General features: G+C 47.1%; 1 protein-coding gene across 6 annotated transcripts in view; it reads right to left on the reverse strand.

Annotated features, from left to right (window-relative positions):
• Window positions 1–23,524, reverse strand: part of NMNAT2 (nicotinamide nucleotide adenylyltransferase 2) — a 202,448-nt gene that overhangs the window by 67,877 nt on the left and 111,047 nt on the right. The gene's annotated exons all lie outside the window — the stretch shown is intronic.

Genomic DNA, 23,524 nt, shown 5'->3' on the forward strand with positions numbered 1-23,524 from the left:
GATGGGAAACTCTTCCAGAACATCTCAGGGCAATCCTTCCCTCTCAGCAGTGCCACCGTGCCGCAAGGTCTGGGCTGCCTCCTGCTTCCACCTGGTATGGTGACAGGGCCATCCTTCCTTCCCTTTTTCCCCTTCTTCCTTCCTTCCTTCCTTCCTTCCTTCCTTCCTCCCACTGCTCCATGAGTGCCCAGGGAAGCCCTTGGTAGAAAGGCCCATTTAACCAGAGGCAGCAACCGGAGAACCTCTCAGCTGTGGGGCTGAGGATGGAGTGCCCTAAAGAGACCTCAGAAGGGCGTTTTCCACAGTCTGCTCTGTCTTTTAGCATCTGTGATGTGAAGGAGCTCTTATCTTCTCATTCCCATTTTCCTGGACGTAGCAGTGTGAGAGGAAAATCATTTACTATCTCTATTAACAGCTTCTCCCCTTCTCTTCGGCCTCTAGACGGGACTCCTGGGAGAGCCCTGTCCTCTCTGCCGAACTGGAGTAAAGGGAAAGGAGGAAATTGAGACAAACCAGACTGAGTAGACTGATCTCCTCTGGAAAGTAACTCTCTGAGTTACGGATGGGAGAGAAATACATAGATTCTGAGAGGGAGAGGAAAAGAAAGACAGTCTGGGTTTAGGGAGAGTTTTCAGGAGTATGAAGAAGGTGATGGTACTTGAGAGGTAGTTGTATTTGAAATGTACATGGTGAGACAGATTTTTCTCTAAGTGTTGCTCTATTCTGAGCAGAATACACTCTTGGGGTTCTTTGAGAGATTTTAGCAGAGACTGAGGTTTCCCTGTGAATTGTGTTTTGTCTATCTGACAGTTGTTTTTCTGAGGACATCACCAGGATTGGGTCACGAGGCAGCAGGCTTTGTGTGGGTCACACCAGCATCCGCAGAATTCAATCAGAAGCTATCGGTTCTAACCTCTTCATTTGAGTACAGATAAAGAAACAGAAAGGAGCCAGACAGATCCCAGCTCCTTGGTCCTCACCTAATTTCCTCCGCAGGCAGTGGAACTGCCCCTGTCCTCTGCTGCTAAAAGGGAATGAGGGGAGACTGGTGAGCAGAGGACAAAAAGGAGAGGAACAAAGAGAGAAAAATGGGGAATTCCTACGTGGCTCAGCAGTAATGAACCTGACTAGGATCCATGAGGATGCAGGTTCGATCCCTGGCCTTGCTCAGTGGGCTAAGGATCTGGCATCACCATGAGCTCTGGTGTAGGTCGCAGACATGGCTCAGATCCCACGTTGCTGTGGCTGTGGCACAGGCCAGCAGCTATAGTTCTGATTCGACCCCTAGCCTGGAAACATCCGTAGGCCTCCAGTGTGGCCCTAAAAGGAAAAAAGGAGAGAGAGAGAGAAATGGTCTCTGTCCATTTCTTTCATGGGTACATCCTACATCTCAGCCACCTTCAGGCTGGCAGGCAGTGCTAGTCCTCTCTCTGCCTTTTTTAAGCTATGTTGCTTTGGGCAAGTCACCTCCTATCTGAGCCTCAGTTTCCTCCTCTATGAAATTGGGTTAATAAGAGTGACTATCCTTCAGGGTAGTTGGAAATTTCAAATGAAAGCATGGAAGCATAGCTTGAACTATAAGCAATAAGTTGTGATGTGATGAAACAAAAATGTCCATCCCTTCATCCCACTAGAAAGAATCCTTTCATTTCAACCTAAACTAATTCCATAAATCTCTTTCTCCACATTGAAAAATGATGTATTCTTTCCTCTTAGGAGGGAGGCCAAATCATATACATAATAAAGGGCTGAGGTGGGGGCTGGGCTAGAAGAGAGCTTATTTACGGGTGAGGTATGAGAATGCTGGTGTCGGAGCAGCTTTAGTGTGTAAACTATATGAATAGAAAAAGAAATAAGATTTTGTTGTTGTTGTCTTTTTAGGGCCGCACCCGCGGCATATGAAGGTTCCTAGGCTAGGGGTCCAATCAGAGCTATAGCCGCCTGCCTGCGCCAAAGCCACAGCAACACCAGATCCGAGCCGCATCTGCAACTTACACCACAGCTCACGGCAATGCCGGATCCTTAATCCACTGAGTGAGGCCAGGGATCCAACCTGCAACCTCATGGTCCTAGTTGGATTCGTTTTCCGCTGCGCCACGACAGGAACTCCAAAAGAAATAAGATTTTAATTGATGTTGCTGGTACCACCTATTTAATTGCCTCTAACATCCTTGATAATAAAGACAGAATTCCTTTTAAATTAGAAGTGAATATTGAGTTGACTTTTCTGAATATGACATCTATCCGGGTTTACACAAAGGACAGATACGAGGGATCACAGTATCATCTACCTGAGCGACTGCGGGGGGAAGAACATGTTCAGGTGTGTGGTCCCAGGTTCTCCTTAGACCTGAGCACAGCGGGCCTTGACCTCTACTGCTCTGATATCCTGTGCTGCACCTGCAGCCTTGAACCTCAGGGAACCATTGCAACCACCTGGGCCAGACAGCGCCTTCTCATCCAGAAAGATCTTCCTCCACCCACTCCGTCCAGCTGGGCCTGTCCCAAGCACTGTCCCCAGCTGAGAGCTCCCACATGCCACCAGAGTAAGAGTCTGCGGAGGGAGAAGCAGCAGCCGTCATGGCATCGCTGATCCACCACCTGGCTCCCCAGGGCCTCTAGAGTCGCCATCTGGGGACTACACTCTTCTTACCCAAAACACGGGGTGAAATTTTCAGGACCGCACAGTGACGTCTAAGTCCCATTTGAACACTTGAGACTACATAACATCCATTCTCACGATTTAAACACCATCTGTCTACCGACAGCTCCCAAACTTCTGTCACCTTGCAGACCTCTCCTTGAAGATCTAATCTCAGAAATCTAATTATCTGCTTGACACTTCTCCCTGGACTGTCTCTCACAAACATCTCAAACTTGTTACACACAAAACTAGATTCTCCATGTCCATCCCCAAATCCGCACCACCATCCGTTCCCTCCCCACAACAGTGACACCAGCCAGGACCAAGTTCCTGAAGCCGGAAACCAGGGAGAGGTATCCTGACCCACAGCAGGGAGGGGACACCTAACTGAGTCCAGGACGCTGACGTTCCAAGCGAGAAACTTGAGGCCCACTGACATGACCTGATTCTCCAGTTACTTTGTGGTAGGACTGGACCCAGTGTCTGAGCTTGCTGACTCCTACTAGTCAGTGTTCCTTCCTTCAAATCAAGCAGTTTCATCCTAAATTCAATTTCTTCCTCAGTGTAAGCAAAGTAATTTTATTTGCTCCCTTTCAATTAGATGCAAATATGACCAATTTATAAAGGGACTAAAATTCATAAATACTCTGGAGAGAGACACACATTTATCTGCACGAAAAAATGAAAACTGTCATGTTCTTTAAGAGACTCAGGGAAATCTTTACTACTTCAAAGTTGTGATAGTTTGAGGAAAGGACATCAGAAATTCCTAAAGAAAATGGCTAAATAGGCCCAAGGTGTTACATCTGGGCTGGAACTACTTTAAATAAAATTTTCTTTCACCTCAGATTGTTTCCCCAGTGGAGCAAATAGATGTCTGTTGTTACCACTTTTTAATGCAATTTCAATGTGTTTTGGGTATTAGAAGAGCCGTCACCTTTTCTCCCCTCATATCAAATAACAGTTAAATCATGTGTTATGACCATTGGCCCTAGGTGGACAGTCTGCTTTATTTCATTATTTGCCCAACACATAGTACAGTTCTTTATATGCAGCAGTTGCTCAGAAAAGAAGTGAATAGCAATTTCTTGAGCATCTACTATATCCAGGGTACCCAGCCTGGGAGCTGAAGGTCGGAGGTGCACCAAAGGGACATGTCCCTGCCTCAAAGAGCCTACAACCTGGAGGAGGGAGACAGGCAAGACAGGTATTTATTTTGAAGTACACACACAGACACACACAGACACACAGACACACACACACACACACACACACACAGGCACACTGAGAAAAAAGACGTGAACAGAATGCAGTAATCAGGCACACAGGAAACAGGTGAGAAAAGCTACTTAGACATGGCTGTCGGAGAAGATGTGTTGGAAAAAGTAATTTTCCTTCGAGGCATACATGAGGAGGAAATCAGAGACTTAGAGGCTTAGCATGCCAAGTGGAGGCATGGCAGTGCAGTGCAAAAACTCTAGGACACGATAAAGTTCAGTGTTTTCTAGACCTTGAAAGGTTCAGTATCACTAGAATGGTTCGGCAGGCAACATATTACCTTGAGGCATATACTAAGGGAAATATGAAGTCACTGATGCAATTTTTAAGAAAGGGAGGGACATGATCTCACTTACGTTTTCAGAAAAGCACTCTGGGCTATGAGGAGAAAGGACTGAGAAGCTACAAGACCAATACCGCAATGGATGAGGTGGGAGTGGATGAGGGAGACAGATGGAAAGGGAAAGACGGGCTCCAGATACACGTCGGAGGAAGAGTTACCAGGTTAGCTGAAGGTTTGGCTTCAGGCTTAGGCAAGGGCTGGGACAGCAGGTGGATGGAAAAGGACTGGGGAAGGACCAAGAGGAGAAAGACAGAATTAGTGTGCAATCATGCTGCACACGGGTAAAAGCAGTGGGATGACTGTCACCGTTTACCATTTCCTAGCAGTGTTCATAACTCTTTTCTTTCCATAATAGGAAAACAGAGACCGAAATTGGCGAGAGAAGCTCAGTTCACATGCAAATTATGGAGATGTATTGGCACAAGGATTACCAATTCAGCCAACCTAATAAACCATATTTCTAGGCAATCCTTCATGTTGGGTGACAGTTTATGTCTATCAGTGGCTCCTACAGCTTTCCAACAGGTTTCCAACAGCTCTTCCCATGTGAAAATGTGTACATGGCACAGAGACTAGTCTTTCTCAGAGTCATTAGGGTGAGTGGCTGAGGAAGAGAACAGATGTTTATTCGGCAGCAGAGAACTCTCTGTACCTAAAAACCAGGTGATTTCTTGGTGCACAAGGACATTTGTGAGTCATGAGGGCAGATCTCTTGAGAGTGGTGACTGAAGAATGGGGAATAAAAATAGCTCTTTTGGCCGCTGTTTTTCTTCTTTGGCCCAGGGAGGCTCCCTGCTCCTCCCTGCCGTCTGCTCCCTGGCTCTCCTGAGTTTCAGAGGAGCTGGCACCGAGCATTACCCTTTCTCACTTGACATCCTCTCCAACACAGCGAGCAGCTTTACTGCCAAATCTCTAGGCCGGTGGCTTATCAGATGTCAGCTGCCCCCACAGCTCCCAGAGTGGGCAGAGAGGTTGCTTGCAGCCAGGGCTCAGGGCCAGAAAGGAGGGCTCAGGGCCAGAAAGGTGAGAGGAAGGTGTCATGTGAGGGGTTCATCACCTGGTCCCAGAACCGAAGACCACAGAGCTCTGCAGCTGGACTCTAGCCATGGCAGGCTGAGCTGGCAGATCCCGGATAAAAGGTGAGGGGCCGGACACCACGGGCTGGGACCCTGGCTTCCTGGTTTCCTCCCCATCTACTGCACCACCCCTTCTTACCTCCAGAGACAGCGGAGGGGCTGGGCTTTCTTTGGACATAATCCAAGGCTAAGATTTTAGGTGTTGCTCTGAAGGTTAATGAGCCTTTCTGGATTCACCATCTCTGCTTCACCATTTCTGCCTCCTTGCCACTGCCCCAATGTTCTTGGGCAGTGGCTCTCTGTCCCTAGCCCTTTCTGAGAAAGATGGAGATGAGTGCGAAGCCCTGGAAGTCCCATGGAGAGCCAGCATGGCCACTGCTGGTCTGAGCACAGGTCTGCTTTCCGAGCTAGCAACCCTCCCAGACCTGGTCTAGGTGACTTGTCCCTGGGGGCCGTGCCTACTGGCCTTCCCAACCCCAATACTTAGTGCCGCTGGAATGCTCTTCTGCAGCAGGAAAAGTCTGCCTCCTGCGGGAGACTTTATGGAAAATCTGCTCAATTTACACTGTCTCCCTCTGCTGACCCACAGTGACAGGAAGTTGGCTGCCATCTAATAAAATGTGACCCTACTCTCCAAATCCATTTGCAATTGACTTGGCTAGACGGGCCAATAGGAATCTTTCCCCTGATATTAGCTTTAGAGGAGAGACAGAAAAACACTGGATAAGGAGATTTGGTCCTTCTCTGATGCCATGGTTGGCCATTCTGTGACGCTTGAGATGTAGAGGTGGCAAGTCAGCAGAAAGAAGGAGCAATGAATCAGACACGAAAGGAGGTAAAGATGAGAGATAAAAATACTTAAGGGTCCCCCACAGCATTCCGGATTTGGGTCTCCAGCCTCCCTGAGAACCATTCCTGCCCACAGGGCTTCATGATTACTCAGAAAGTCCCTTTTTCCTAAAATCTTTTCTCTCCCCACCACCAACATAGACGAAAGCAACAATAATGCTATTATATTTAATTCTAACGTGTACCATCAATTTGAATAATGTTTGTTGGTGTGTCTTTATGTGTATGTGTTGGGGAAGAAACCCTACATTAAAATAAATATTGTTGCTTGTATGCCTTATTCTAATTGCAAAAGTGTTCAGCATGAAAAGCATGCAGCTTAACGTTGAGAAAACAGGACACTTCAATTTTAAACTCTCCGATCCTGACTCTTTTTTTTTTTTTTTTTGGTCTTTTTAGGGCCACACCCGTGACAAATGAAGGTTCCCAGGCTAGGGGTTGAATTGGAGCTGTAGCCACCGGCCTACACCACAACCACAGCAACACAGGATCCAAGCCACATCTGCAACCTCCACCACAGCTCACAGCAACGCTGGATCCTTAACCCACTGAGCAAGGCCAGGGATCGAACCCGCATCCTCATGGATACCAGTAGGTTCGTTAACCACTGAGTCAGGACAGGAACTCCCCTGATCCTAACTCTTAATTAGGTAAAATGGCCCATTTATATCTAATTAAAGTGTATATGTCTCCAAGTCATTAAAGAGTAGCTGAGGAGTTCCTATTGTGGCTCAGCAGAAACGAACCTGACTAGCATCCCTGAGGACGTGGGTTCAGTCCCTGGCCTTGCTCAATTGATTAAGGATTGGTGTTGGCATGAGCTGTGGTTCAGATCATAGACACGGCTCAGATCCTACATTGCTGTGGCTGTGGCGCAGGCTGGCAGATTCAGCTCTGATTTGACCCCTACCCTGGGAACTTCCGTATGCTGCAGGTGAGGCCTGAAAAGGCAAAAAAAAAAACAAAAAACAAAAACAAAAAGGAGTAGCTGAAATTTACCTGTTATCCCTTACACAGGAGGAGACCCACTGGGGTTTGTCTTCAGCTGGTCGGGAGCAGCGTGTGGCAGTTTCCTGTGGGACTCTGCCATGGGATGACAACCACAATCAAAACGGGGTGGATCATAGTCATAAGAGGATCTCCTTGGGAAGAACATGATCCCAGCTCTTACTGTCGCCCTCATGGAGGGACACAGTCACAGCCACATTAAGCTGTCCACTTTTCCAAAGGAGGCTGCCCACCCACTGCCTTTTTGCTGAGTGTGTTCACTTTCCTCCCTGCCTCCATCTTCCTCTGGTCATCCCCCAGGTGAGGTCCAGGTGGAAGCAGGGATGCTTGGCCCAAGCATAGCTGAGCACTCTATGGAGGCCCTGCAAACATCCAATGGTAGAGTGATGTGCCAGCCATCTAACCCACTCCCTCCTCTGCAAGACGTAGAAGTGGGGCGCTGAGAGCTTGAGTGAGCTGCACAGGGTCACCTGTCCAGACCTGACCCAGGTTCACTGGCCTCCGGTGCTGCACTCTACCCCTCTATCACTACTCCTCTTCCCATCACAGCAGGGAGGCTGGGCATCCAGCAGGGACACAAAGGGAGCCATCATGAGATGTAGCATGCCAGGTGATTAAGAGCATGGAACTGGAGGAGTGGAAACAAATCCAACTAGTATCCGTGAGGATGTGGGTTCGACCTCTGGCCTCGCTCAGTGGATGGGGGATCCGGCGTTACCTTGAGCCGACTGTGGTGTAGGTCACAGACACGGCTCAGAACCCGTGTTGCTGTGGCTGCGGCATAGGTCAGCAGCTGTAACTCCAATTCGACCCCCAAGCCTGGGAACCTCCATATGCTGCAAAAAAAAAAAAAAAAAAAAAGAGTATGGAGCTGGAGGAGTTGTTTTGTGGAGCAGTATATTAAGAAAGCAGTGCTGTCATTGCAGCAGCTTACACTGCGCTGTGGCATGGATTCGTTCCCTGGCCACAGGTGCAGCCAGAAATAAAAAAGCACCAGAGTGCTCAGGTTCAAGCCCCAGGTCCACCACTCCCCAGCTGCATGGGCTCAGGCCAGCTACTCAACAGCTCCATGCTTAATTGCCATAGCTGTAAATGGAGATAAAAACAATATCTCTTGCATAGGATTGCATTATTTTAGTTAATGTGAACAACGCATTTCGAACAGTGCCTGGCACATAGCATACTCTATGTTTGCTAAATAAAATTAAGCAGCCTCTGAAGCCCTGGGGTCTGAGGAGCAGTCTGGGGGTAGAATCATCCTGGGACATCGAGTGGACAGGGTCCCTCAGCCTCAGGCATGGGCTGCGTTACAAAGGCAGCCGGGGCAGACCTCAGAAAGGGAGGGAGGAGGGTGCCGCTGCTCAGGGAACCTCAACACGACGCCCAGCCCTTCTGCACCCACACTCCTTCCTGGAAAGCTCCACGGCCTTTCTAAGTGCGTCTTAGCTAGTGGTATCCCTGAGAACACTGTTGGTGGCAGTGGGGCCACATGCTGAATGGCCACTTATCTCCAGCTCCCAAAGCTGGGCCTGGTGGAGGAGAGGGTTTCAGAGGCTCCTGCTGAGGAGGCTGTGAGAGCTTCCAGAAGTCTGGGTGGTGTTTCTTAATTAACCTAAAAGCAGATGGGGTTTTGAGGTTTTTGCCAGCTTGCATCTTTAAGGGTTAATTCAAACCGGAACAGTGGGTGAATTCCATTCCTGTTGGCAGTTTCTCCCCCATTTAGGTCTTCGCAGAGGCGAGAGAAAAACATGCAGAGGAGGGTTTTCACCTCCTAGGGACTCAGAGCTCCCAACCCCTGTCTATGCCATCCTAACATCTCATTCAGACATTCACCCAGTCTCTCAGAAGTGTGGAAAGAACCTTCTCGGTTTCCTTCTTTCACAGGGGCTGGCCCTTCCCCCTCTTCTTTCTTTCTTCTCTGCCTCCTCTCACTTCCCCAGGTTTATTCAAGCCTTGACCTTCAGGCAGAGACACACCCTGAGACTCAGCTGGGGTCCCTTCCAACCTGAACCCCTCCCAGCAATTCCAGCAAAAGGAGAGAGGCAGGTGGAATTGGGGAGGGGGCAGTGGTGCACTGAGCACATGCATGGAAGAGGCAGCAGACGCAGCCACAGCTGCTGTCACAGACCTGCTGGGGGAAACCAGGGGAGGGGGCTGCAGAGGCCTGTTAGCTCACAGCTGGGGATTTGAGAAGGAGGGCTGGAGGGAAGAGAGGAAGCTGGAGGGTGAGGCGCTGGCAGGGGACCCTGCTGGATAGATGCAGAAAGGAAAGGAGACAGCCAGGGGCTGAGTGCAGAGGGGAGCAGGGGCAGGCGGGCCAAAGGAAACCGGGAGTCTGGAAGGTTCCTTTTCTCCTCTGATGAAAAGCCACCTGGTTTCCTTTTGAATTGCCTTCCTTTCTGGAAGGCTCCATGTTCTCCCTGTGGGGCCCTCAGGCCTGAGTCCTTCGGAGAGAGACACATACATGCTGCTAATTCGGGGCCCCTGCCCAGGGGAACGCAATTTGCCTTCCACTCTCCCAGGCAACCCTCTTGCCAGCAGCACCCCCCACCCCTCCTTTGCATCCCTTTGTAACCCTCCAGACTGAACCTGTGTCCTCGGATAAGAGCTCTGTCACAGCATCATTGTGCCTCCCGGGTCCAGCTTTCCATCAGAGCGTTGTTTATGTTCCCACAAACAGAGGGCCTGTAGGCTATTCTAGAATTTATATGCAGGGCCTAGATTCATCAAGTTAAGCCTACTCCTTTCTGTGTTTTCTGATCTCACCAACTTGAGGTCTTTTTTCCCAGACAACTTTATCTTATCTGACTGTCTTCTGGGGACGTGATAACCCAGGATACGCTGCCGAGTTCAATTACAAGAGGCAGGATGTGATATAAATCACTGAGAAGACTCAGTTTTTAAAGCACCAAATGCTGAATTAATTAAAGCACTCAGTCATGTAGACCAGACCAAAGGGAGGGGAAACTGAGGGCAACGACAATGGAGACGGGACTTAAAATGAGGTTTGGGATCTGTGCGAGCACATGGAGAGACGTGAGATACCAGCAGACACTGTTATCAGTCAGCCTTGCACCAGGGTGGGGAAAAGAGATTCTGCAATGTCAAAAAGACTGCCTTTGAGTCTGAACGACAATATGCTAATGAAACCCACGAGGACCACCCCAGGATCACTTTGAAATTATTCTGGACCAGAAGGAAATTCCACAGCGTGCTTGGATCTGACCATTCTTCCAGGGATCCAAACTCAGCATGGAAAATTCCCAGCTTCACCCAGGTCTGGGCACCCTGCCCTCCCCCACCCTCCCCGATGGTTTCTGGGCCAATCTCTGCACATTTCCTTTGTTTCATTGGCAGCAGCAACAGCCATCAACCTGTTGGGAACCACGGGGTAGTGTAACCTTAGAGATATTGATCAAGGGTGTTAACTGAACATTTCCAGATAGACTCAAAGATAGGCCCTTAAGCCAAAAGAAGACACAAACTGGAGATGGGTTGAGAAGGTTGCCTCTACTGTGGAGGCAGAATAACAGCCCCCCCCCAAATGCTTATATTCTAATTCCTGGAACCTGTGCACATATGTCACCTGATATGGTAAAAAGGATTGCGCAGATGCGTTAAGCTAAAGATCTTGAGATGGGGAGACTATCCTGGATTATCTGGGTAGTCCCAATGTAACATGTGGGTTTTTATAAGAGGGAAGCAAGAGCGGTGGAGTCAAAAGGAGATGTGATGAGGAAAGCAGAGGCTGGAGGCCGGGGAAGCCACAAGCCTAGGATGTGATGGTCTCTAGAAGATGGAGTGGGCAAGGAAATGGATTCCCACCAGACTCTATAGGGGAAAGCAGCCCACCAAGCTGAATAGACTTCGGACCTCCAGGACTGTAAGGTAATACATTTATATTGATTTAGGCCACTGAGTTTGTGATATTTTATTATAGCAGTGATAGGAAACTAATACTCCTGTAAGCTACTTAACCAACCACTTCCAGGTAAGCCTGAAACTTGGTGCCCCTCTTGGTTTGCTTGCTTGCTGGCTTGCTTGCTTTCTTACTTTCTTTTTTTTTTTTTTTTGCTTTTTAGGGCTGCACCTGCAGCATATGGAGGTTCCCAGGCTAGGGGTCAAATTGGGGCTACAGCTCCCAGCCTACACCACAGCCACAGCAACACTCAGATCTGAGCCATGTCTGTGACTACACCACAGCTCACAGCAATGCCAGATCCCTAACCCAATGAGCAAGGCCAGGGATCGAACCTGTGTCCTCATGGTAACTAGTCAGATTCATTTCCGCTGAGCCATGGCAGAGGAGCTCCCCCTCTTGGCTTCCTTCACAGATGACCTGGGCCTGGTGCTTCCCTCTTCTGACTTATTTTTTTAAATTGAAATATAGTTGATTTACAATATTGTGTTAGCTTTGGGTATACAGCAAAGTGATTTGGTTATACATACATATATATATATATATATATATATATATATATATAGTCTCTTAAATTCTTTTTCCATTATAGTTTATTATAAGATACAGAATGCAGTTTTCCATGCTAGGCAGTAAATCCTTGCTGTTTATCTATTTTTTTATACGGTGCGTGCATCAGTTAATCTCATATTCCTAATTTATCCCTCTCCCCTTCCACTTTGGTAAGTATGTTTGTTTTCCATATCTGTGAGTCTGTTTCTGTTTTGTAAATAAGTTCATTTGTACTATTTTTTAGATCCCACATATAGGTGATATCATATTATATTTGTCTTTCTCTGTCTTACTTCCCTTAGTATGATGGGTCCATCCATGTTGCTGCAAATGTTTCATTCTTCTTTATGGCTGAGTAATATTCCATTGTATATGTGTACATCCTCTTTACCCGGTCCTCTATTGGACACTTAGGCTGCTTCTCCTGCTTTGCAATGCTGCCATTAGTTCTCTCATTTCCAGCTGTAAGACACCTGTTCTCCTCAGCTATCTCAAGAACCCAACAGTTCAGTCTAATTGTTCCAAGTAAGAAATCTGGAAGGAGGAACACAAGTCCAGAGGCTTTAAGGAATGTGCATGATGCCCATTCCTCACTGATGAAGAGGACACTGGGGAGGGTTCCTTGAGCAGAAGATATGACCATTTTTCTCCACTGATTCTCCCAGCCACACCCAGAGAAATGTACTGTGTATGTGCCACAGAGATCGTGCCTGGCTGACACATGATGCCATCTCCAGGGATGTGTAAGGCCCAGGGCCTCCCCAAGAGGTGTGTTAGAAGGGCAGCAGGTCATGTGTCCCTGGCCTATCCCATCCCCACCTACCACAGTCACCTGGGCAGCTTGGTAAAACAAATATCCAAAGAGACCTTCCTTGGCCTTCTACACAGCCTTCTCCAGGGAAAGGAGTTTGTCTCTATTCCCCACTGCACAGGCACAAGCCCACTTCAAGATTTTCTGAGTCACAGTTGGCACAAGCTACCCTTTCCTGCTCCAACTTTCCCACCCCAGGCAGCAGCTCTCAGGCCTTAAAGCCCCATCAACAGAGATGCTCCCTGTTACATTTCAACACATTCTGTGCTTTCCAGGAAAGCCTATTGAGGCCCCAAACCACATTCAACTGAATTTATTCACCCAAGAATCTGTCTGTGCCTTCCTGAACAGGTACTGTGGGGCAGCCGAGGTGCGCACAAGAACACCTCACCCATTCCTTCTGGTCCCAACTCAGACGCCCACGGACAGCTGAGCCCTGGTGTTTGGGAGGGGCTCCACTGTGTCCTAGGGTGGTGGCTCTGAGCCCACATCCTGTCTGCTCTGGTCAGAGGGTCAGGAATAGGTCACATGCTATTGTCTTAAGTGGAGAGAATTAAGAAAGCAGAGAGCAGTCTGGGGTTAGGTTATCACATGTCTCCCAACTTCTCACCATGCTGAGTAAAAATAATCATGAAATATAACCTCCCAGGCACTTTGCAGATGCCCTCTCATTCAGTGCACTCAACCACTCCACTATTCTAATTTTACTGGGCTTCTGTGAAAAGTGACCGAACAACCACAACCAAAATAACAACTCCCCACAAAACAGCTTTCCTCCTCGTTAGATCGCACCTCTGTTCATGGAAGCACCATCCACTCAGATGCCCGGATAGAAAGGTCTGGTGGAAACCACACGGTCTCAGTCTACTCTACGCCCTTCTGCTTAATCCTTCTCCAGGTCCTGGGAATTGGACATCTCTGGCTGGGGATGCCGGTGGGAAGGGGCAGCCCTTCACCGTGAATGTAAAATATGAATGAACCACCACAGGGCCATCGCCTCCGCACCCCGCTGTCGTGAGGTGGCTGGGGGTGGGGAGCTCCTTTTCTGATCCACGGCTGCTTTTGCGGCAGCTGAGCCTGAAGATGTTTCTGCTCAGGTCACCTGGCTATGCCTCCTTCGGATGAACATTTCTCCCATCGATATGATGCCTTCCTGAAGCTTAAGAAAAACACATGACTTCCCAGAAGGGACAACACATCCACTCCTCCGGACGCCTTCCTGAGGTTCCAGGGTGGCATAGATAGGGCCTTTTCTTTGCGCTCCCACCTTGACTTGTGCATACCTCTTTTTGCAGGTATCCTAAGCACTGCCGTTTATGTCCTTGCATTATTTTTTTTAATACACGGCTCTTCAACTAGATTGTAGGTTCTCAGAGTCAGGACCAGGTTTATCTTTTAATTGTTCCACCTAGCTAGTGCCTGGCACATTACACATCCTCATCAATATTTGTTAGATAAATAATCTCTGAGTATAAGAGGCTGGCCTAGCCTTTGTACACGGGATATTCTTAGGAGATGAAGAGATTCACAAGGAGAGCAAGAGGCAGAGACTTTCACAGTAAAAGTGTCTGAACTCTTCCGAAACTCGTTTCTGGGAAGAACTAAAGCCTGGTCAGAAATTACTCCCTGAATTTATGTGATTTTCTCTATTACCAACTTTATTGCCTGGCAACAGACTCTAATGGCTTCCGAAATCATTGCAGCAAAGTTGAGTTGGTTGGTTTTTAACCAGTACCTGCACTATATTGTTACTGGAGTAAAACCATGATCGCCAGTCATTTGACGAAAATATCCAATAATAAAAGCAGAAAATCAAAATAAACAAATGGAGGTTGGAGGGGAGAAACTCAGAGAAAGAGAGGAAATGCAGAACATAGAAAAAAAGGAAACATACTCTAATAGTCTCAGAGAAACATAAGATCTTGCTTTCATGATATCAGAAGAAAATTCAATGACAAGGAAATAATCATTCATTCATTAGATATTTATTGTGCCTATATGGGCATGGCACTATTCCAGGTGCAAGAAACAAAGCGAAAATACTAATACAGAAAGCATTTAAATGTCCCTGCTCGCATGGAACTTTCATTTCAGTGAGAGAGACAGACAACAAACCAAAAAAAGTAGATAAAATATGGTATGCCAGATTATTGTAGTAATATGGAGGAAAAAAATAGCAGGGAAGGGACTTAGGAGAACCTGCAGAAAGGAATTATATAAATTTCAACATGATGATCAGGGGAGACCTCATGGAGAAGGTGATGTTTATTTAGTCTTTTTTTTTTTTTTTTTTTTTTTAGGGCCGCAGGTGCGGTATATGGAAGTTTCCAGGCTAGGATCGAATCAGAGCTGTAGCTGCTGGTCTATGCCACAGCCACGGCAATGTAGGATCTGAAACCAGACTGCACCTCATGGCAACACCAGATCCTTAACCCACTGAGCAAGGCCAGGGATCGAGCCCTCATCTTCATGGATACTGAGTCACAATGGGAACTCTGTATAACACGTATTTTTAAATTTTTTTTTTTTTTTTGGCCACATCCATGGCATGCAGAAGTCCCTGGGATTGAACCTGCCCCACAGCTGTAACCAGAGCCACAGCAGTGACAACACCAGATCCTTAAGCAGCAGAGCCACAAAGGAACTCCTAAACCTTTTTATTTTGAAAATTATAAATTCCTTGGAAGTTTCAAAGAGAGCACAGAAAGGTCCCTGCACTCTTCACTGAGTTTCCTGTTGGTTACATTTCACATCACTTTATTCCAACTTGAAGACCTACAAGTAAAAAGACTAACAATGTCACGTATTGATGTCCATGTGGAAGAACTTGAACTTTCATACATCGCTGGTGGGATTGTGAAACGGCAGCCGCTTTGGAAAATGATTTGACATTTCCTTCCTTCCTTCCTGTCTGTCTGTCTTATTTTTGCTTTTTAGGGCCGCACCAACAGCATATAGAAGTTCCAAGGCTAGGGGTTGAATCGGAGCTACAGCTGCCGGCCTACACCACAGCCACAGCAACACGGGATCTGAGCTGCATCTATGACCTACACCATAGCTCACAGCAATGCCGGATCCCTGACCCACTGAGCGAGGCCAGGGATTGAATCCGCATCCTCACCGATACCAGTCAGATTCGTTTCCACTGTGCCACAATGGGAACTCCTGATACGACTTTATAAAGCTAAACAAACATTTATCAGGTGACTCAATAATTCTATTCTTAAGTACTTATCAAAGAGAAATGAAAACATGTGTCCACAAAAATACTTCTATAGGAATGTTCAGTAGCCTCAAACCAGAAACAACCCAAGCGTCCATCAACAGATTGCATAAAAAAATCCTGGTAAATTCCTGTAATGGAATACTACTCAGCAGTAAAAAAGATAAACTATCCTCATAACAACACAGAGCAATCTCAACAACATTGTGTTGAGCAAAGAAAGCCAAACGTGAAGTATTATACGCAGTATAATTCCATTTGTGTGATGTTTAAGAAGCAAAACTACTCTCTAATGAGAGAAATCAGAACAATACCTAGGTATGGAGGATAAGGATTGCCTGGCAGGTGGCATGAGGAAAGTTTTGGGGGAGATGGAAATGATATCTTACTTGCGAAGTTGGTTACACAGGTGCATCTATTTATCAAAATTCACTGAATTGCATTCTTACTTGTCCTATGTATACTTTATCTCAGTGGTTAAAAATGAAAAGAATGGGGGAAAAGACTTCCACAATGAAAGACAGAGAATGAGATAATGGAGGGAAGGAAATAAGGGGAAAACACTACTTGTTTTAACTTTAAAATCCTCACAACACTATTTGCTAACTTACTTAGTGTTATTATGCAATATAGATTTTATAAATAAACACCTGAGACATAAAGAGGTGAAGTAATTTACTAAAAAAATAAGGTCCTGCAGATGAGTGGATTAAGAAGATCTTGGAGTTTCCATCATGGCGCAGTGGTTAACGAATCCGACTAGGAACCTTGAGGTTGTGGGTTCGATCCCTGGCTTTGCTCAGTGGGTTAAGGATCTGGCATTGCCGTGAGCTGTGGTGTAGGTCGCAGACGCGGCTCGAATCCTGCGTTGCTGTGGCTCTGGTGTAGGCCGGCGGCTACAGCTCAGATTCGACCCTAGCCTGGGAACCTCCATATGCCATGGGAGTGGCCCAAGAAATGGCAAAAAAGACCAAAAAAAAAAAAAGAAGAAGAAGAAGAAGAAGATCTGCAGTATATATACACAACGGAATACTACTAAGCCATAAAAAAGAACAAAAATGCCATTTGCAGCAACATGGATGGAACTAGAGATTCTCATAGAGTGATGTAAGTCAGAAAGAGAAAGAAAAATACCCTATGATATCACTTATATCTGGAATCTAATATAAGGCACAAGGAACCTTTCCACAGAAAAGAAAATCATGGACGTGCAGAGTAGACTGTGGTTGCCAAGGGGGAGGGGGAGGGAGTGGGGTGGTTGGGGAGCTTGGGGTTGATAGATACAAACTATTGCCTTTGGAATGGATTAGCAATGAGATCCTTCTGGGTAGCACTGGGAACTATGTCTAGTCACTTATGATGGAGCATGATAATGTGCGAAAACAGAATGTGTACATGTATCTGTAACGGGGTCACCATGCTGTACAGTAGAAAAAAACTGTCCTGGGGAAATAACTTAAAATTAATAAAAAAAATTAAAAATAAATAAAAAACAGCAAAAAATAAAAAATAAATATAAGGTCCTGGATCTGGGTTTTCTTAATACCAATAAACTTAACCACCTTCTCTCTGTGGCAAAAAAAAAAAAAAAAAAAAAAAAAAAAAAAAAAACACCATATGTTTGAGAAGCATCTGTAATTGAGAACTGCCATCAGTTTGTGGGCTATTATAATGATCCCTTTAAGAACAATAGACCAAGGACTCAGCTGAAGCTTGCTCTGTTGGCAACAATCACTTCCTGCTCCATTTTTAAATTCTTAATCACTTAGATACCTTGAGCCATCAATATTCTCTATCCATTTGCACTATTACTGCCATTCTCCAAAGATCTAACTGCTTCATGAGTGATGCTAGAAGGTGTCACAAACCAGCTTCTTTATGGAGAGTGAGGCTGGCTGTGCTCAGAGGTTTAATGCCCAAGAAATGGGGCTGCTGGAAGGTGTGCACACTGCAGGGGCTGTTTCTTTATTTGCTCTCGAAGTCTAAGGAATAAACTGGTAGTTCTCTTATTGATTTCAACCAGGTTCTCTCCTTGAAGAAAGCGTATTCTATGAGCTATAAAAATGGAAATTTTACAGGATACAGATAAAGCGTGGGAACAGATCCTAAGTCTGATACAGGTATAACAACTCTGAGTTTTTCAGATGAATAAGCATTCATCAGAAAACTGAAAGACACTCAATTTTGAGAGTTAGAGGGGTCCTCAGAGATCATTTATTCCAAGCACCCTCACTTTATATAAGAAAAAAATTGAGATTCATCGTGTGTGTGTGTGTGTGTAGGGAAGAGCGGGGGCGGGGGGAGGCAGGGAGGAGAAAGAAATGACAATGTGAAAACAGCACTGAAATTTCTATTAAGAAATCTTGGTCTCATGTCCTGGTTTTAACTTGTTAAAAGTACCATCTTGATCAAATGCTTAACTGAACCTCAAGTTCTTTTCTGTAAAATGGAGAAGAAGAGAATTTGTTCTGATTGTTCACATGGTCATATGAGAATCAAAGACAACAAGGTTTGAGAAGCTGTTTTGCCAACACTGTATTAACACCTGTTATTACTACTGCCCAGACTGGCAAGTGGAAAACAACTACAACCAGCAGTCAGGTCTCCTGAGTGCACCCCATCAGTCTGCAAACGGCCCCCAGCCTCTCAGCTGACCTCAGGGGGGCAGCCGGTTATTTACCTCGTGGCTTAGGGAGTAGCGTCTGGCTTCAGGGAGCAGAGGAGGAGGAGCGGTGGTTGGCTGCTACCGTGAGACAGCGTGGGCTGTGGAGGGAGCAAGAAGCAAGTAGGACTGTCTCAGGTCAGGGTATCTGGCCAGGCAACCTTCTGGAGGCTGCCCAGCCCTGTCTCAGGAGAGCTGGGGTGGAATGGGGTAGGGAGGGCAGGACTGGGAAAAAGAAATGTCTGCTGGGATCAGGACCAAATGCCTCCACCTCATGGTTCACTGGGTTGGAAAGGTCCTGCCTGTTGCCCCCGACCCCACCCCGCCCCCTGCGGCCCCTTCACAAGGGCCCCACATCATGGCAGGCGCAGCAGCTCCGGTTCTTGAGATCACAGGTTTAAAGCCTCAGGGACTGATGTCCTGAGTAAGTGCTCGGAGAGCCCTGCTTGGATGCTTTCAGTCTTTTTTAGAGGTTTAGGTTAACAGCTCCTCCGTGGGAGGAAGCCCAGCTCAGAGGCATCCTGGATTCAAATCCTGAGGTCATCACCCACAAGCTGAAGGTCCCTGGGCAAGAGGTTCACCTTCTCTGAGCTCCTGCTTAAAGTCGGGATGATAACAATACCTTTTAGGAGCTGAGGCAGGTAACGATGATGGTCAATGTCAACTGAACCCTTACTATGTGCTGTGCCCTGTTCTAAGCTCTGGACATGGATTCTCTCAGTTGTCACACAAGGTATTTTTGATAAGTTCTCTGGCACCTGGGAGGTATCATGTTCATCATTCAGTAAAATGAAGCTCCTTTTGAGGGAGCATCTGCATCTCTGTCTTCTAGGGGTCCTAGGGAGAGGCCTGGAAGGGGGCATGCCTGCTTCAGGGAGGGGTTGGAAGCATTCATTAATGCCTGAACACATAGGCACATCCTGGGAGGTGAGGCTATTGTTACCATTAAAAATGAGGACCCCCAGGAGTTCCCGTTGTGGCTTGGTGGATTAAGAACGCAACATAGTCTCCGCTAGGATGCAGGGTTTGATCCCTGGCCTCACTTAGTGGGTTAAGCATCCAGCGTTGCCACAAGCTGCAGCGTAGGTTGCAGATGTGGCTCAGATCTGGTGTTGCTGTGACTATGGTGTAGGCCGGCAGCTGCAGCTCCAATTCCACCCCCAGCAGGGACTTCCATTAAAAAAAAAAAAAAAGAAAGACCCTGTAGGAGCTTCCTGATGGCCTAGCGGTTAAGGATCTAGTGTGGTCACTGCTGTGACTTGGGTCACTGCTATGGTGTGGGTTCGATCCCTGATCTGGGAACTTCCATAATCCGCAGATTCAGCCCCACCAAAATAATAATAATTATAATAATTAGGATCCTGTAAACACAAGAAAAGCATGTAAAAGAAGAGTGGGCCTCTGAACATCACCAGAGCCAGCCGGGCTGACAGAACCATCACAGTGAGCAGAGAGTCGGGTCCCATCACCTTCCTTAGGATCCACTGCCAGGCAGCCGTGCAAGGGGGCTCAGCTTAGAGAATCAGACTTTCTGGCTTTTCCCTTCCACGGAGCCGCCTCCCTGCAGGGAGTGCTGAAGAGCAAACAGCTGCGCCAGCAAGCCCGGCCTCTCACACGGCTTCTGCTGAAGGCACATCCTCAAACACACGTGGCTGATTGGCACCCAGGAGCCAAAGTGGCTGATGCCAATGGCCATTTGGATCCTGGCACTGTTTCCTCTGGTTTGCTGCTGCTTGTGAACAGCTGGACTGAGAAGTCTTTCCCAATACCTGTTCAACTTAGGTATAAACATCCCTCCCTGGATGCTGGGAGGCATTTGTCCTCCGGGGCTGCCAAGCTGGGCTGAGGGAGCTGAGCCCAAGGAGGATCTGCCCTGATGGTGGGAGAAGAAAATGGTCTTGACCCAGAAACCCCACCTAACAACATGAATTCATACAGAGGGCAGGTAGTGCTTATTAGAGTAGCATCTTTACCTGGGGCAGGCCGGAGGTCACAAAGGCTCCCCAAGTGTCATCACATTAGATCCTGATGACAAGCTGTGAGCTAAAGCAAGACGTGCCCTTATTTTATCAACAAGGAAACTGAGGTTCTGACAGGCCAAGGGACTCGCCCAAAGTCACACAGTTAATGGGTAGCGGAGCTAACATGCAGCTTAGAGCAGGCACTTGGTAGGTGCTTTATGACTAAAGAATGCTGGATTACTGTAGGCTTTCCCAGCCTCAGCACTACCGACCTTCCGGATCAGATCAGTCTTCGTTGTGAGGCCTGTGCTGTGCATTCTAAGATGTTTAACGGCATCCCCAGCCTCTATCACTAGGGGCCAGTAGTTCCCCTTCCCCAGTGGTCACAACCAAGAGTCAAATATTCCCTGGAAAAGGAAATTGCCCAGACTGAGAACCACTGGGTTAGGGCAGCAGTAAATAAATGTCAGCCGAGGCCCCAGTCCTAGTGCCTCATCTGACTCCGCTGCCAAATGGTGAGCAACCCATGATGTGGGAGGGCGAGCTTCTGTGACCCTGACATCAAGACAGATCTCATGGTTAAGAAGTGATTCTCTTCTGACCTCCATGCCCATCCTAATGAAAATGAAGTGGATCTAATTTCCCATACAATTCTACTGCTACCTACCATTAATCAAATAAAACCTTACTTTTATCTGGCACCCCCTGTTCCTGAAGGACTCTAGCAGGGCTGGAGATGGAATTCCTTCAGTCCCCTCAGACTTCCCTTTGAGATAAGGAGAAAACATAATTCAGCTCTGGAAACACTTCCAGACAATACAGAATAAAATACTGAGAATATTCAGAGCCCTCACTAAGTAGCAGGTGCTGTATTTGGCATTTTCTATGCTATCTCATTTAAACCCTATTTTCTAGATGTGGAAATTGAAGCTAAGAAGGGCAAAGCATCTCCCCCACAACCACACAGCTAGTAATGATGAAGCTTAGGTTTGAGCACAGGCTTCCTCCCTGACCCAGGGCCATGAGGCACCCTCCACCTCTTCCAGGTCTGCTCTCCATTGGCTCAGAACCCCGGGGAGGAGAAGGAAGGTGAGAGTTGTCATCCAATCCCATCTTCCCTCCCGAGGCCCATCTCCCGATTCTACGTGATGGAACTCTCCCCCTGGACAGTCCACTGTCATGTAGCATTAGCCTGCCATCGCACCACCTCATCCCCGCTCCCCCCAAGCCAGCCCCTCCCCCTCCTCCTGGCTGATTTATTTCCATCAATAAAATCCCCCACCTGGCCAAGTTACTAAGCCCTTGAAATCATCCTTGACTCTTCCCATCCACTCCTTCCTCCCCCACATCCACTCCTTCCTAATCTCTCACACCCATCCCCTGATTTCCAGTCCCAATTCCACCTCTCAGTTCTCTTTGCCTCTCACCTGGACAATTAACGGCGCCTCTCTGTGATCCCCTCCAGGCTTTTAACCTTCAATCCCACCACATCCCCTGCCACCAGACTAAGCACTCTGCAGCCAGCTCTGACCTTCACCTTCAGAGGCTCCCAAGGTCAACAGTTGAGTCCAAACTCCAGATGTACCTTGACTTGCTCTTCCTCTACTTTTCCAGCCTCTCTCTGTCCCACGGTGCCCTAGCCAATGAACATCTTGTCCCACTCAATGATCTATGACCTCTGTGTTTCTGCTTACTGCTCTGCGTGCATAGCCCCGCAACCCCACTTATCCCATGATAGTCCCTTCTTGCCCTCTTTCTTCCTATGACAAAGCCAAGAGGCAAACATATAGAAACTCTCCCTACCCTTTAAGACCAAGCTCAGATACCACGTCCCATGAAAAGCCTTCCTTCACCTTCTGGGTTGGAAGTGACCTTTCCTGATGTCAAACTACTACAGCACCACCTTTGCACCTTCTCTGGCATTTTATCACTTTCGCTGTGTGTCCTATTCCTACTGCACAGCACAAACTTCTGTTCATACTCTGCAAAATGGGGATGATAACAGTGGAACCTCACTCATGGAACTGTTGAGAGGATTAAATTAGTCAAATAAATTATTATACGGAAAATGCTTGGGAAATTTGTTCTGACGATGTTTGTTGTTATTATTATCTTTATGTCTTTGAAGCATTTAGTACTGTACTATGGTCATAGGAATTACGAAAAAAAAATATATTTTGGTGGCACAGTAGGTTAAGTATCCGGCATTGTCACTGCAGTGGCTTTTGATCCCTGGCTTGGGAACTTCTGCATGCTAAGGGCACAGTCCCCAAAAATACACACGTTTTTCTGAAAACAGGAATGACTGCAAAAGTACTGTTCTTTCTCTCTTTCTTTTTTGGCCTCAGCATGCAGTGGGTTAATGTGGGATCCCAGTTTCCAGACCAAGGATTGAACCTGGTTCTCAGCAGTGAAAGCGCTGAATCCTAACCACTAGACCACCAGCGAACTCCCAACAGCACTGCTATTTGAAGATGGAATATAGCCACTGATGAGCATGTAGCTGGAGCTCCAATTACATCCCAGATTTGAATGGAAATGATTTTTCCTTGAGTGCTGCCATTCTCCTTGTGGTAGAGGGACCCCAAACCATCCTTTCAGACCAGTTGTCTTGAACCTTTTTTTGGCATGCCAGTGCTCTGAGAAATAGCACACACTCCTCAGAAGTGTAGCTCACGTTGCCAGCAGCTCAGGCTGGGAGGGGTATAAGGACACGTACGTTGAAAATTGTCCCCGAGAGACTTCCTGATATGCTCCTTCCACCTCCCGTCTTGCAAAGTCTGTTCTCACTCGCCTTTCTTCAAAAGACAAGACTTGAACATAAAATGCCCTGTTTGTTCATTTTCCCAACATGGCAATCTCCTTTTCAATTCAGACTGAGGTTTCATCAAAACAGTGGCAACCCAGCAAAGACATCTTTCTGAGGTTTTTCAGTCCTTTGAAATAATAAGCAACACAGCTTCTCTGGCCCTCACCTGCATGTGTGAAGGTGTGCACACATGCACGAGTCTGCAAGTGTGTGCACAGGCAGCCGTGGGAGTGGAAATCATTTATTCTGGTGATGCTGAATTACTGGTAAACAGTTTCTGTCTTTCCTCACCATCAATGTTCATCCATTGTGCTCCCCTGTGTACAAGGAGCTGCACCCAGCACAGAAAAGATTAGAGTCACAAAGATATTTACGTGCTTTTGTCCCTA

This window comes from Sus scrofa, chromosome 9 (genome assembly GCF_000003025.6).
Source record: "Sus scrofa isolate TJ Tabasco breed Duroc chromosome 9, Sscrofa11.1, whole genome shotgun sequence".
Taxonomy (NCBI): Eukaryota; Metazoa; Chordata; class Mammalia; order Artiodactyla; family Suidae; genus Sus; species Sus scrofa.